The sequence below is a fragment of the Brienomyrus brachyistius genome, chromosome 17 (assembly GCF_023856365.1).
Source record: "Brienomyrus brachyistius isolate T26 chromosome 17, BBRACH_0.4, whole genome shotgun sequence".
NCBI classification, from domain to species: domain Eukaryota; kingdom Metazoa; phylum Chordata; class Actinopteri; order Osteoglossiformes; family Mormyridae; genus Brienomyrus; species Brienomyrus brachyistius.
In genome coordinates, this window is record NC_064549.1 from 16,756,288 (window position 1) to 16,768,716 (window position 12,429).

The following is a 12,429-nucleotide window of genomic DNA, read 5'->3' on the forward strand; positions in this document are numbered from 1 at the left end:
GCCTTGCGTCCATAGCTCTGGGATAGGCTCCAGACCCACTGCAGCTTTGCGTAGGACAATTGGGTCTAGAAGATGGATGGATGGATGGAAATGAACGAAATGAAAAACGTTCTGATAATGCAGTACTGCATAATTATGCATTTCTGACCAGAACTCCTACTTTTGATTTGAAAAAAATGTTTTCCACTGATCTCTTGGGTCTTTTTCAAGTGCGGTGCATTTAAACCATTTAGACCATTCAATATTGTTATGGTCTAAAGCGACTATAATAACACATTGATAAGATTGAAAAATTACACTTTAGATAATCCTGAGTATGTGAAAGGTGTGCTGGTCTCCCACCCACAAGGGCAGAACCCACTGGCTGGATCTGGCCAGTCTGGATACGTTCAGTTGGCTCAGTTGGTCAACCATCTGCAGATCATTCTGTATCCCTTCTAATTTAATGCTGTAATTAAGGCTCAGGCGCCTTCAGCTGACTCTCTTCTGCTCCCCACAGAGACTTGCGGAGCCCCTGTCCCTGTAGCCGCCTCTCATGTACTCTTCTCAAGGAGCAATCACTGGCTTAATACAGCATTTTTCACATCTAATATCATTACAATGCAAAGACACACCCCCAAAAGCCTTTGATGGCATAAGCAGCACTCAGTCCCAGAGTACTAAAGCCTGAAGATGAATCAGAGAAGATGACAAGATAACCAATACAGGCAGCAACTAAAATACTGCCAGAACAAAGGAAACATCAGTAGGAAGTACCTAGTATGAATGGGGTTTTGGGACACCACTGCTGTCAGAGGCCTTCACTGCAGCCTGCAGCCTTTGGTTCTTCTAGCTTTGCACATATAATATTATGTAAAAGTCTCGGGCAGCTACAGAAAATGTTTAAATCATATTCATGTTGGTGTAAAACAATGATATCATGTCTGTCAAAGCCATCCAGGTATTTGGTGACTCAACCACTAGCAAACCTCATACGGCTAAAAAATACCTAATTAAAACCGAAATAATGACATTATTTAATTAAGCTGGAGGTAAAATTGACCAAATCCATGGAAAGTCACTCAAAGCAAATCCAGCAAATCAATGAGTCATTTACTAAAACATGATCCATTTTGGCATTAAAGTCACGGGGGGGGTAGGGGGGGTGAGGGAGCATCGCCCCTTCAGAATGACTACCCCTTGACTTCTGTGAAGAAGATTAAGATGCAATTTTAATAGATTTTTAAATGTATTTCTTTTAATTGTAATATGCTAATATGTAATTTGTTGCAGCATAATTCGCTAAAACCAAAGTCACATCTTAGCGTACATTTTTATATTCTCAAAAAGGAACTTGATTGGCTGTCTGGGTGAGCGGAAGCTAACTAAAGTAGCGTCAGCCGGCCGGGCTGCCTTGTGTGTGCTGCTCGCCGAGCCGGTAGCCTCCTGTGCAGGCAGCTCGCTTAGCTCGTCACCTGGCTTTTAACAAACAGAATGGACACCCAGAAACGGGCTTTAGTTGCATGTGTTTGTTAGTAGAGGCTTCTTCACTTGCTGGTAGCTAATTAAATGCTCACTTGCTTTATGTTGTTGGCTGGCTCTGTTGAGATCAAGCTCAGTTAGTCTTTATCATGCAGTGGTGTGTGGATGGTTTGTGTTTCCTGGGATTTGTTGATCTGTCAGTGTGTGTGTGTGTGTGTTTGTACACGCATGTGTGGTGTAATGATGCACTTGACTCTTGTAAAACTGTGTGCAGCATGCATAATTTTTAGCGGTAAGTAAACCCCCTTCTTTGCATTTCAGTTGCCCCCCCCATTTATTTTATGCTGGCACCGGCTCTCCCTGGGCCATGAATGGTGACATACCATCACATACCATCATACGAAGTGCACTGAGTCACATTCACATGCGGGAAAAAACGCAAAAGCTCTTCCAGAATATCAGCTCCCCAAATAATAAAACTACTTTTTTGAAGAGGATTTAATTAAAGCTAATAAGACATATGTGAGACTAATCAGCCAGCTGGGATGAATCATATTTTAAGGCAGTAACGCATCTAGCACAGCGCACAGCAGACCCTCTGTTTTCAGCATCGCTCTGCCATAGTCACAGGTGCCCCAAATCTACTGGGAACTGCTAGCTGATTGGTAAAATGATGGAAAGCCCAGTTTAACTCTGATTATAATGTATAATTATAGTTTTCTTCAGGACACAGAAAATGTGTTGAAAAGGTTCGAATAGCTTGCTGTTGGCTACTTTTGCGAGTTGATGAGCTGGTGAGCAGGGCACCATAACTGCGCCACAGATAAGAGATGGCACAAACTGTCCCCCCTCCCCCACCCCTTTAAGAGCATCTGAACTGCAATAGCGACACCATATTCATTACCACAACTGGGCCCTCCATCTCCAGCCATAATGGGTTTGGAAGCAAGGGAGTCAAATCGCTTCCTCCGGCACTTTTTCAGTGGGCTGCTTGGTAAACATCCCACTTACCTCTTTTTATGAATTTTTGAAGAGAATTATGACTCCCTGTGAAAGGCAGTGCCTGTCAGGCATGAGATACAGCCAAGTGCGTTATCATTCATATTTTTAAAGTGCCCCAGTCACTCAGTGTGATTAGTTATTGTCTTTCACACAACACCCAAATGCTCACATGGCAAAAGCATTCATTCTCAAATGAGCAGCGAAGGCAGAAACGGCAGAAACATCTTCTCCTGTGAGACACAATGGGGCCTCTTCCTCACCTGGATCCCGTTGTTTGTGGAGGAGGCGTCCCGCTCCGTCTGACAATTGCAGGAGATAACAGCCTCATGTCTCTTTCATAGGCAATCTGATAAATACCCAATTACCAGTCTGGGTTTTTAGGAATAAGAGGGAAACTCACATGAATTGGGGGGGGTCAATGCTTGCACGCCACGCACGCTGCAAAGAATTAATTCCCTTTGCTGAAATAAGAAAAAAAATAGGGCAAAGCACAAAGATGCGCTCCCAGGAGTCCTCTCTCATCTCCAAACGGCCGTGTGTAAGCATGCGATTCCTTCCGACAAGTCAATCAGCGGGCGAAGGGTGAAAACAAAGAGAACAAGGCCGCCTCATTTCCTCGTCTGTCTGCCACAAAGCCTGTGACCTTTTTAGTACAAGTGTGTCATTTAAATATTATTTAAATTGAAAAGCTAGCCTTTTAATCTGGAATCACGTGGCTCAACGTGCAGTGAACAATGCAGCCTATTGTCTCTCAAAGTCTGTCAGTCTCAATGACCGCAGGAACAATTAATCAGAACTGGTCAAAAAACCGGCAACCCAACTGGGCAGCCCATTTCGGGCCCTCCTCCTATAGTGAGGACATCGGCAGCACGCTTGCACCACATAAATTGAATCTCTAATTCAAAAACAAAAATGATGCACTGTAATTAAAAAGCTGCCGTTTCCTTCTTGGATCTAGTGTTCCAGAATGTACACTTCATGGTGATTTCAGTGACTTACCACAGTCACTGCCCCATTCCAAAAAAAATAAATAAAAAAATCTGAGGTAAATCTGAAGTCCAGGTAAATCTGTTAAGTTGCACACACCCGTGATTAAAGGATTAGCCTAAATGGTACATGTAATTATTCACACGGCTGGATGTGGACTTCAGATTAAAGTAATTAATTCATTACTCAGGTGAAATAACAGCAGCAGAGTTTGGCTGGCTCTATGGAACAGGGGTCTGGATGCTGGGCTACAGTGTGCAGTGTAATCCCTGACTGGAGATTCATTGCACAACCCACAGGAAGCATAATTAATAGCACAATACCATAGAGTCAAGATAAGAAATGCATTATGGGAATAGTGATTGATTACAGCCAGCTAGAGCTACGGCACCTTGGAGAGTAGAGCACACTGTGCTTTACTTCTGCAAAGCATGTCCAGGTTTCAAAGCTTAATCTCCTCCTTCAGGCAGGCCTTCCTGCCCTGAGGAAGGAAGCAGAGAGACCTGCATATAGCTACTGTGTGCTGCAGTTCGTGCTTCATTTAAATAATCCTCAATGACCTCCTTTGACGGCTTTATGATCCAAATGCAGCAGACGGACTCGCTTTGGCCACAAAGGGTGCGTACAGAGCAGAGCGGCTCTCTGCTGAACCTTATTTGTCTCTGTTTCACGTCCACCTTTCCCCTTGGAGTGGAGAGAGGCCACTTCAGCATGCAATTAGGCGGGAACAGGACTCTCGGTTGAGCAGCCTTCGTCTCCTGGCACGCTGTATGAAAGGAGGCTTCACACGAGCCACCTCCTCCCATCACTTTATATACTTCTTTTTAGTATATCCAGTCTCCCTGTCCCTTTCTCCCCCCAACGTTTCACTCAAGCAGGTTCTTTCCACACAGACCTCCATACACATGTATTCACACATACACTCAATGCACATCAAACCGCTCTGAGCCAGAGATATTAAGACAGACTGCACCTACTACAAAAAACAACCCTATAATATTTCAGATTATACTTATAGCAGATTATTATGAGTATACTATTCATTATTAAAATGCCACTATTTTAAAGAAATTCTTTTGCCAAAAAATTTATAAATGAGGATGTTTTTAAATTTTGCAACGTGGAGTAACAAAAAAAAATCATTTATAAAGCTGGATTGAGTTATAATATCTACCTACCAGTGATCAAACTTGCATTTCCAAAACATGTATGATTACCAAAGCAAGAGGATTATGTCAGTGAGCTAAAGGTGCTTAGCTCAGCAACAAACCCCAAGCACTTCTCAGATTTCATACTTAAAGCAGTAAGTTTTTGGGCTGTACTTTATGGGACTGTGTTCATGTTTCTATTTAAAACTTTGACCTGAACATGAACCAGGAACTCAGACATAGTGGTTGCAGTTTCTGTCTAAACAGTCTGTCATTACACATCCCATATAGTGTCACTGCACAGAGAAAATGACAAGTCTGTAACACTGCGAATGCTTTACTGGGAAACAGCACATAATTTTTAATGACTGGACTTTGACTGCTAATAACACGTGTAAATTGCCTTGGCATTTATTAAAATCAAGTTTAAAGATTCACAGCTTAACGAAGTGCAAATTGCACATACTGTATATGCTAAAGAGTTTCTAAATAAATTCTCAAACATTGCTGATGATGCTAAATAATGAAATCAAGACTGAAGACCAGCATAAAAGCTCCACTGAAAAACTCTTTGCTATACATTAGCAATTTGCAAACTTGAATTACTTTTAATAAGCTTTCACCAGGAGTCTGATTAACGATACAATCCAATGGCACTCAAGAGCTTGAGTGGTCAGCAGGTGCTGATTTGAGTGTGTGACGTCGGACCTCCGGCTTTCATCCACGTCCTGGAGGAGAGGCCAGGCGCAAACTAACAGCTGCTCGTTTTCAAAGCGGAGGGACAAGCATGACCCCGGATTAATCAAAATTAGCCGAAACTAAGCAGCACGGCCACTTGAAGAGTGACGGGAGCGGCGGGTCAGCGGAGAGGCTGCGGCAGTGATCCATCATCCAACAAACGCCATCACTGATAAGCCAAAAGCTGATTATGCGCCGGTGGGGGACGCGCTGCTCTCCACGCACGGCCTCAGGCGGAGATGGATTGGTCTGCCGGGGAAGGACTTAGCACAGTCCCACATGCTTCCACCATGGAGAAGGAACCACGGCGGCCCTCTCTGGCAGAGGTGTAAAAGCCTGAAAGTATCACTTGTGCTTCCTCCTGCCAAAGTGTCCCGATTTACTGAGACAGCAGAACGAGTGAAGCCTAATCAAGTCGTATGGATTCATATTGTGCAGGAAGTCCTGAGGTTACGGACAAGATCTGTTCCTTAAGTCTGCCTTTATATCAAATTTGTAGATAAGTTGGAAAAATAATAACACAGCACATAATAATATAATAATAATAATAATAATAAAAGTAACTACATATGATACTGTACTGTACCATGAGCAACACGGCATGGAAGCGTCACAATGTTTTCATGAGTGTCGTAGTAAAGCGTCTGTTCCTTATTAGAAACCACTGTCTTTCATGCAAATTTTTTACATAATGGGTGATATGGCAATATTCATACAGTAAGTATGAGTTGAGCGAAAGCTGTCTGGATGTTCTAAAACCGGGGACTGCCTGTACTATTACAAAGGAAATGTCCACTGCTATATCTTTAACATATCGAGCACCAAGACAGAAGGACTGGGAGTGAGAATGGTGGGAGTGTCTGCTTTTCACATGATTGTACGCTTGCCTAAGATGTCACACAGGGGTCCACAAAGGCCGTCTCGCTTCCTGTGTCTCCAATTCCAGGAAGCCACAAAGCAGCAGCCACCCTGGCAGCAGACATTGTCTGCAGTGGAATCGCACCCATTATCCAGCCATGATCATAACTGTAATTATAATGCTGCACCGTAAGCAGAGCCGTTGCCGCATGTTAATTGCCCACGTGCCGGGCTGCCAGCATGGCTCTCTGTTCCAGGTGCCCCCGCCATTGTTTCTAGGTCTATAGCTGAACCCTGCACATAGAGACACGTCCGCGGTGGAGCGGCTAGCTTAACTGCTAATGCAGCTCTGTAATCACTCTCATTAATAACGCGGCTAATCATTTTTAATGTGTCATCTTTAACCGTATCATCGGACATTAGGCAATATGGCAGCGCATGTAGCTTTAAATTGATGATCCCATTCTGCAAGCAGCCCCTTGCTATGATTCAGACCTTGACTCTGAGTCATCAATTGCAGCCTGCCGGGGTCGCTAAATGCTGGGCATTTTTCACTCCAGGACCATTTTAGAAAGCCAAGGAAGCACTCTCCTCATCCTGGGCCACTTTATACGGGGCACCTTGGCAAGCAGACCCGTCGTTAAGATCGCGGTGGGTGGAGAGTCACATTCAAGACTCTCTTTGGTGAAATATCTCTGCAGCCCTCTGGACTGTCTCTTCAGATGCAGCTGTTTTATTCCTAAACGGAAATGTTCTCTACCTTTCTGCCAACTTTTCATGGGTCAATTTAGCAAAATGCTTTGCTCTCTCTGGAAACCTGAAGCCAGAATTCTCCATTTTTAGTCCAAAGTTGAGAGAACATTGCTACTGTAACATCAATGGAACATTATTTTGACGTTTTACATTTTAACAAAGGTTCTTTATTGTCAGCACGATATTATTATTACTTGAAGATCCTTTGAATGTAAACAATGTAAAAAAGAATGTAATTTTATTATAAAATAATATTCTATAAAAGTGATGCATGCCTACAGTATACTACAAAGGTGCCATCCAGCCTTGATCCCATGACTGACACTCACTAGTCTACCATTCCCTTCACACATACAATATTTTCCTTAGCTGTAGCAGTACTTGTACCATAGTAGTGGGATAAAGTTCTGGAAACAACAGGAAAACTGGACTAGCGGACTAGCAAGGTAGGGCTATATGCAGAGAAGATTATGGGGAATGATTCCAGTGGGGGAAAGAGGAACCTTCATCCTGCACATTGATGCTTCCTTACAGAATATTGAGCCTTTGTGATTTCAGAGGCACATCCACACCGGGGCCGTATATTGTCAGTGGTGATCGAGGGCTGCTATTCTCGGGAATCTGAACCAGAGTGGATTTGTCTTTAGAGAAGCATGACCTCACACAGGAAGAGGCTCTCATTTCTGATCAAACTTAGAGAGGAGACAGTGCTGTTCCTGCTAGCATGAAGGCCAGTGAAACACAGAGGCTTGCTGTAGAATCTATGAAGAGCTCCAAAAATCACTTTCAGATTGTGCAAGTGGATGTCGATTAAACTGCACCGCTAACTCTGCTCTCCCCATGATCTTTGTTACTCTCCGTCTCTCCCATGCCCGTGCACATGTCAAGTTGCACACATCTGTGCTGAAAGGATTAGCCTAAACGGTACGAGTAATTATTCACATGGCTGGATGTAAATGGACTGCATATTATACATATATAATATATATATATATATATATATATATATATATATATATATAAACGCTTTTCTACTCCTACAAGTACTCAAAGCGCTTTACATGTTATGCCTCACATTCACCCATTCATACACACATTCATACACCAGTAGTGGAGGCTGCCATGCAAGGCGCCAACCTGCTCACCGGGAGCAATTTGGGGCTCAGTGTCTTGCTCAAAGACACTTTGATGGGGTCAGGATCACCAGTAAAGGATTTTATTAGCATTACGCTAATCCACAATACAGTGATCCCCACCTATCGTGGAAGTTACGTTCCAGACCCATCAGCGATAGGTGAAAATCCGTGATACAGAAAGACCATATAATTTTTTTTTTTTTTTTATAGTTTAATCCTTAAAATACCCCTCCTACACGCTTTAAAAGCGATAGGTGAAAATCCGCGATATAGAAAGATCATATAAATTAACATGTTTTTATAGGTTAAGCCTTAAAATACCCCTCCCACACGCTTTAAACACATGTAAACTTATTAAAACACACTTTGTAAACACATATGATATGTGGATGTCAGGCTAAGGATATGAGTAACATAACATTAACAACGAGATATCTCTCTCTCTCTCTCTCTCTCTCTGTATACGTAATGATGGAATATTTAAAAATCAAAACATTTTAAGCTCAGTATGGGTTCACAAAAAGTTCGCTCACAACAATCGGACCACAAGCAAGGTACGCGATACGCAGAGAACTGTGATGCGTCGGGTAAAAATCCGCGATGTAGCGTGACGGCTGAACTGCGGGAAGGATCACTGTATATGACAGTAAGCAGAGAGCTTTCAGAAATGCAGTGTCTAGAACACCACTGACTGATACAGATGCTGTACAGTACAATATGTATTAACATTATTTTGATTGCAGATGACTGACGTACATTTAATTAAGGAATATGCCAATTAATAAATGTTAATACCACATATAAGGAGTAATTCTCCTCCTCTCTTACGTTGCATTAAATTTTGGGCTTATTCTACTGTCTGCATGAGGAGAACAGACCTACCCTCAAACAAAGATCCGCAGACTGACTCTATGGAGGGTTTACTGGGCTTTGTAAGCAATAGGACAGTTTTGTGTTTGGCAAGCTAGTTTGCCATAATGTCGCTAATGCAGCATGGATGTGGAGGGGTATCAAGGTGGCCACTGAACCAGTGGGTCTGTGAATTACTGGTAATGCAACGGTCTGTCCCGGCTGCAGCTGCAATGTGGAGACAAACATGTGGTACCTGACTGAAGATGTAAACACACACTTAAGGGAAGACTGGGAGAGAGAGAGCAAAGCTCACACTCGGAATGGGGCGGGGGGGGGGGGGGGGTTTGGTTCATTACATGCGCACATAAACAGCGGACAAGTGAGACTGACAAAACCGCAACATCCAACAGTTGATTATTCAACGAAACATGAAATGCATGATCAGGAACTGTATGCATGTACATCCCAACATCACAAACGCTACTGCTTACAATATGGAAAAACCAAAACAGTCTTTAGCATTCTGAGGACATCAAATAAGCAGGCAAACAGTTAATCACTCACACCCAGCCTAATTAAGTATACATAAAATTAATTAGTAATAATTATCTGTCATAATTACACATTGAATGTGAAGGAATTAAAGGGAGCAGGTTGTGACAGGGGCTTTGAATAAGTGTGAGTAGGCTGTTATTAGACTGATGCTTCCTTTGTAATGCGACGCTTCACTGCTTATGAGTCTCGTGTGAGTTTGGGCTCCACCGCACAAGTGCTCCAGTAAACTTTTAAAGTCAAGTTCACAGCTCTAGGGTAGTCATGCCGAACTAATGCTACTCCCTCTTGGGTTTTCACGGTTTGCCTAGAAAAGTAGAGGCACATCAAATGCAAATCAGGAGAACATTTAAGATGAGTTTATGGAAAAGCCACTCAGAATAAGGTCAACAGTAAGAATAAGGTCAACGATAATCCATTGTCTCTCAGACAGGAAGTGAGGGAGTGATGGGGCTAGAGGAGTGGAACCACGCACCACAGGAGATCTGATCATCTGCCTCTAAAGGCACTTCCTGTGTTGGCTTATTCTGCATGAACCCGAGGGTGTGACTCAAGCACATGACTTGTGAACCCTTGTGCCTTTCACATTCCCATCGGTGATCTGAAAGCCAAGGGGCCAAGCGTCAGGGGGCAGAGGACATGACAAGGAGAAGATCAGGGCCACAGGGGTCATGGACAAGGTGGCAACTGGGAGCAGGCTTCTGCTGTTTAATTCATAGCATATTCTCAGGGACATGCAGGCTGCTTGGCATGGAAATGGATGGAAATACATGAAAACAGAGATTTTGAATCTGGATTCTCTTTGTAGCTTATCCAGGTCAATAGATTACTTTGAAAGGGGGCTGGTAAAAAAGATAGGCATTTTGTTCATCCTGATGGAGACAAAGTCGATCATATATCCATTTGAGTGTAATGAAGAAGCCATTAACTGATGGGAGATTTTTGGTGTAGGCAGGTTTGCTGCTCTGTCAAGGTATCGGCTCCCCAAAGGTCAACCACAGACCAATACTGCTGCCTTGTGCATCTCGGTAACACTCTGTGTTTGCTAACCTGAATCAGCCATTCTAACACTGACCAGCGCTAAACAACAGCCATGCATACAGAACAGAGACAGAATATTTATCTCCTCATTACCCAGACGATCATAGACTGCTGCTTCGCTGTTGATGGAAAGCCCCATATTTTGCTGCCAAAGTTATTGTTGATAGCTGCATTATTAATTTCCAGTAATAAATGTCCTGTTTTTAAATAAATCGTGTTTTGCTGCATACATATATTGATATTTACTTGTATTCTTGTTTAGTTACTTTTAAATTATATTCTGCCATCTATTGAAACGGAAATGAAAAAGGACCCTCATTTGCCATAGCTGGTGTAAAACCAACTGATGATAATTTGATGTTGCAGCCACTTCTACCTGGGTAAATTATATTCTCATCAGCATTAATTTTGAAAAGGGTTTTAAAAATACCTTAAGATTCAATTGTTAAAAGCATAAAGGTGTATCTTAGGAGATGATTATAGAGTTAGACATTGAAGAAAGACAGTATGGGGTTAAAAAAAAAACATAAATGGCATTTGTCTGATTCATCTTTAAAAGCTTCTTTAAGAGCAATGACTCCTTCAAAAGCATGTACTGCCATTACAGATACTGCTGATATTAAACTCTATTAACCGAGACTCCGACCTGAACTATAGTCCGCAGTGGACCTAGGCCAGGTTATGGCCTGTCAGAGACGATGTCATTCTTCAGTGGTTTTCAACTGTTTTTTTACAGGCATTAGCACAATGACTCTTCATTGGCCTGTTCAAGAAAAACTGACAACAGAACACTCTTATTTCACACCTGTCACCAAGCTTCAGAATTAAAATTCAGCCATTTTTCTAGAACTGCTTATCAACTACAGGGTTGAGAAGAGTCTGGAGCCTGTCCCAGGAGAGATGGAACACGAGGTAGGGGGCGTCCTGTAGTGTGGCCTCAAAAATAATTAAATTCAGTCCACGCATAATGCGCACACCGGCACTATCCATTCATTGTAACGTCTACACGGAGCTGACATAACAAGCAGTTTGCAAGCTGTTCTGCAAGTCCGTTTGATGTTACATTCAGCGTGTCATTATTCAAACTCAGCCACTTAAGTTTGGAAAGCAGTACCCAAAAAACAAACCACTGTGTCAGTAATAAGCAGCCCCTCTTTATCTTGGGAGCAGCCCATCTTCAAACATGCCTGGCATTAAATTCAAACATCTCTCCCCTTTGACGTGCTATAAATCAGAAACACTACTCTGAATTAATTCACACTGGCTTTGAAGTTGAAGCAGCTTCCTCTGCTTCAGTCGGGCCCTTTTAGAGGTTTTAACAAGCAGGACCACTCCCCAACCGCCCTGCCCCCTGCAGGAAGAGTGGATTGATTTGGCATCTCCATAAACAATGTTTGTCTTGAAACAATCTTTTACGCTGAATAGCGTTTTCTCGAGGACGAAGGCAGCTGTATCCACGCGTTTGTGTGTGGGCCTTGTCTGGGTACATGTTTTTAAGTAGAGCTGTTTTTGAAATTGATTTTTGGCACTAATTAGGGGTGTATTCAGACTTTCATTAATCCGGGAGATAATGATTTCTTTGTCATTTCCAGGCAAAATAGCTCCACAGACACATACACAAAAGCGTAAATAACAACCAACCAACATCATCTCATACGGTTCCCGTTCCTCATGTCTGATGTGGATGGATAACCTCTGCCTGGGCGTCCTGAATCTACTTTAGGTCAAGAAAAACATACAAGAGGCCAACAGCGATCCCCATGTGGCCGGTTCTGCTTGGACGCCCGCGAGCCGCGCATATCGCCGCTATGACGCGCTGGGCAGCTGACCCAGCACATACATCCGTCTTCCTTACCCTGATGGCAGAGCCATAGGCAGACAGAGAGACTGATGGGGCAACG

The 12,429-nt window shown here is 42.9% G+C and overlaps 1 protein-coding gene across 2 annotated transcripts in view; it reads right to left on the reverse strand.

Annotated features, from left to right (window-relative positions):
- The window catches only part of robo1 (roundabout, axon guidance receptor, homolog 1 (Drosophila)), a 262,844-nt gene that overhangs the window by 227,896 nt on the left and 22,519 nt on the right, over window positions 1-12,429 (reverse strand). The window lies entirely within an intron of this gene.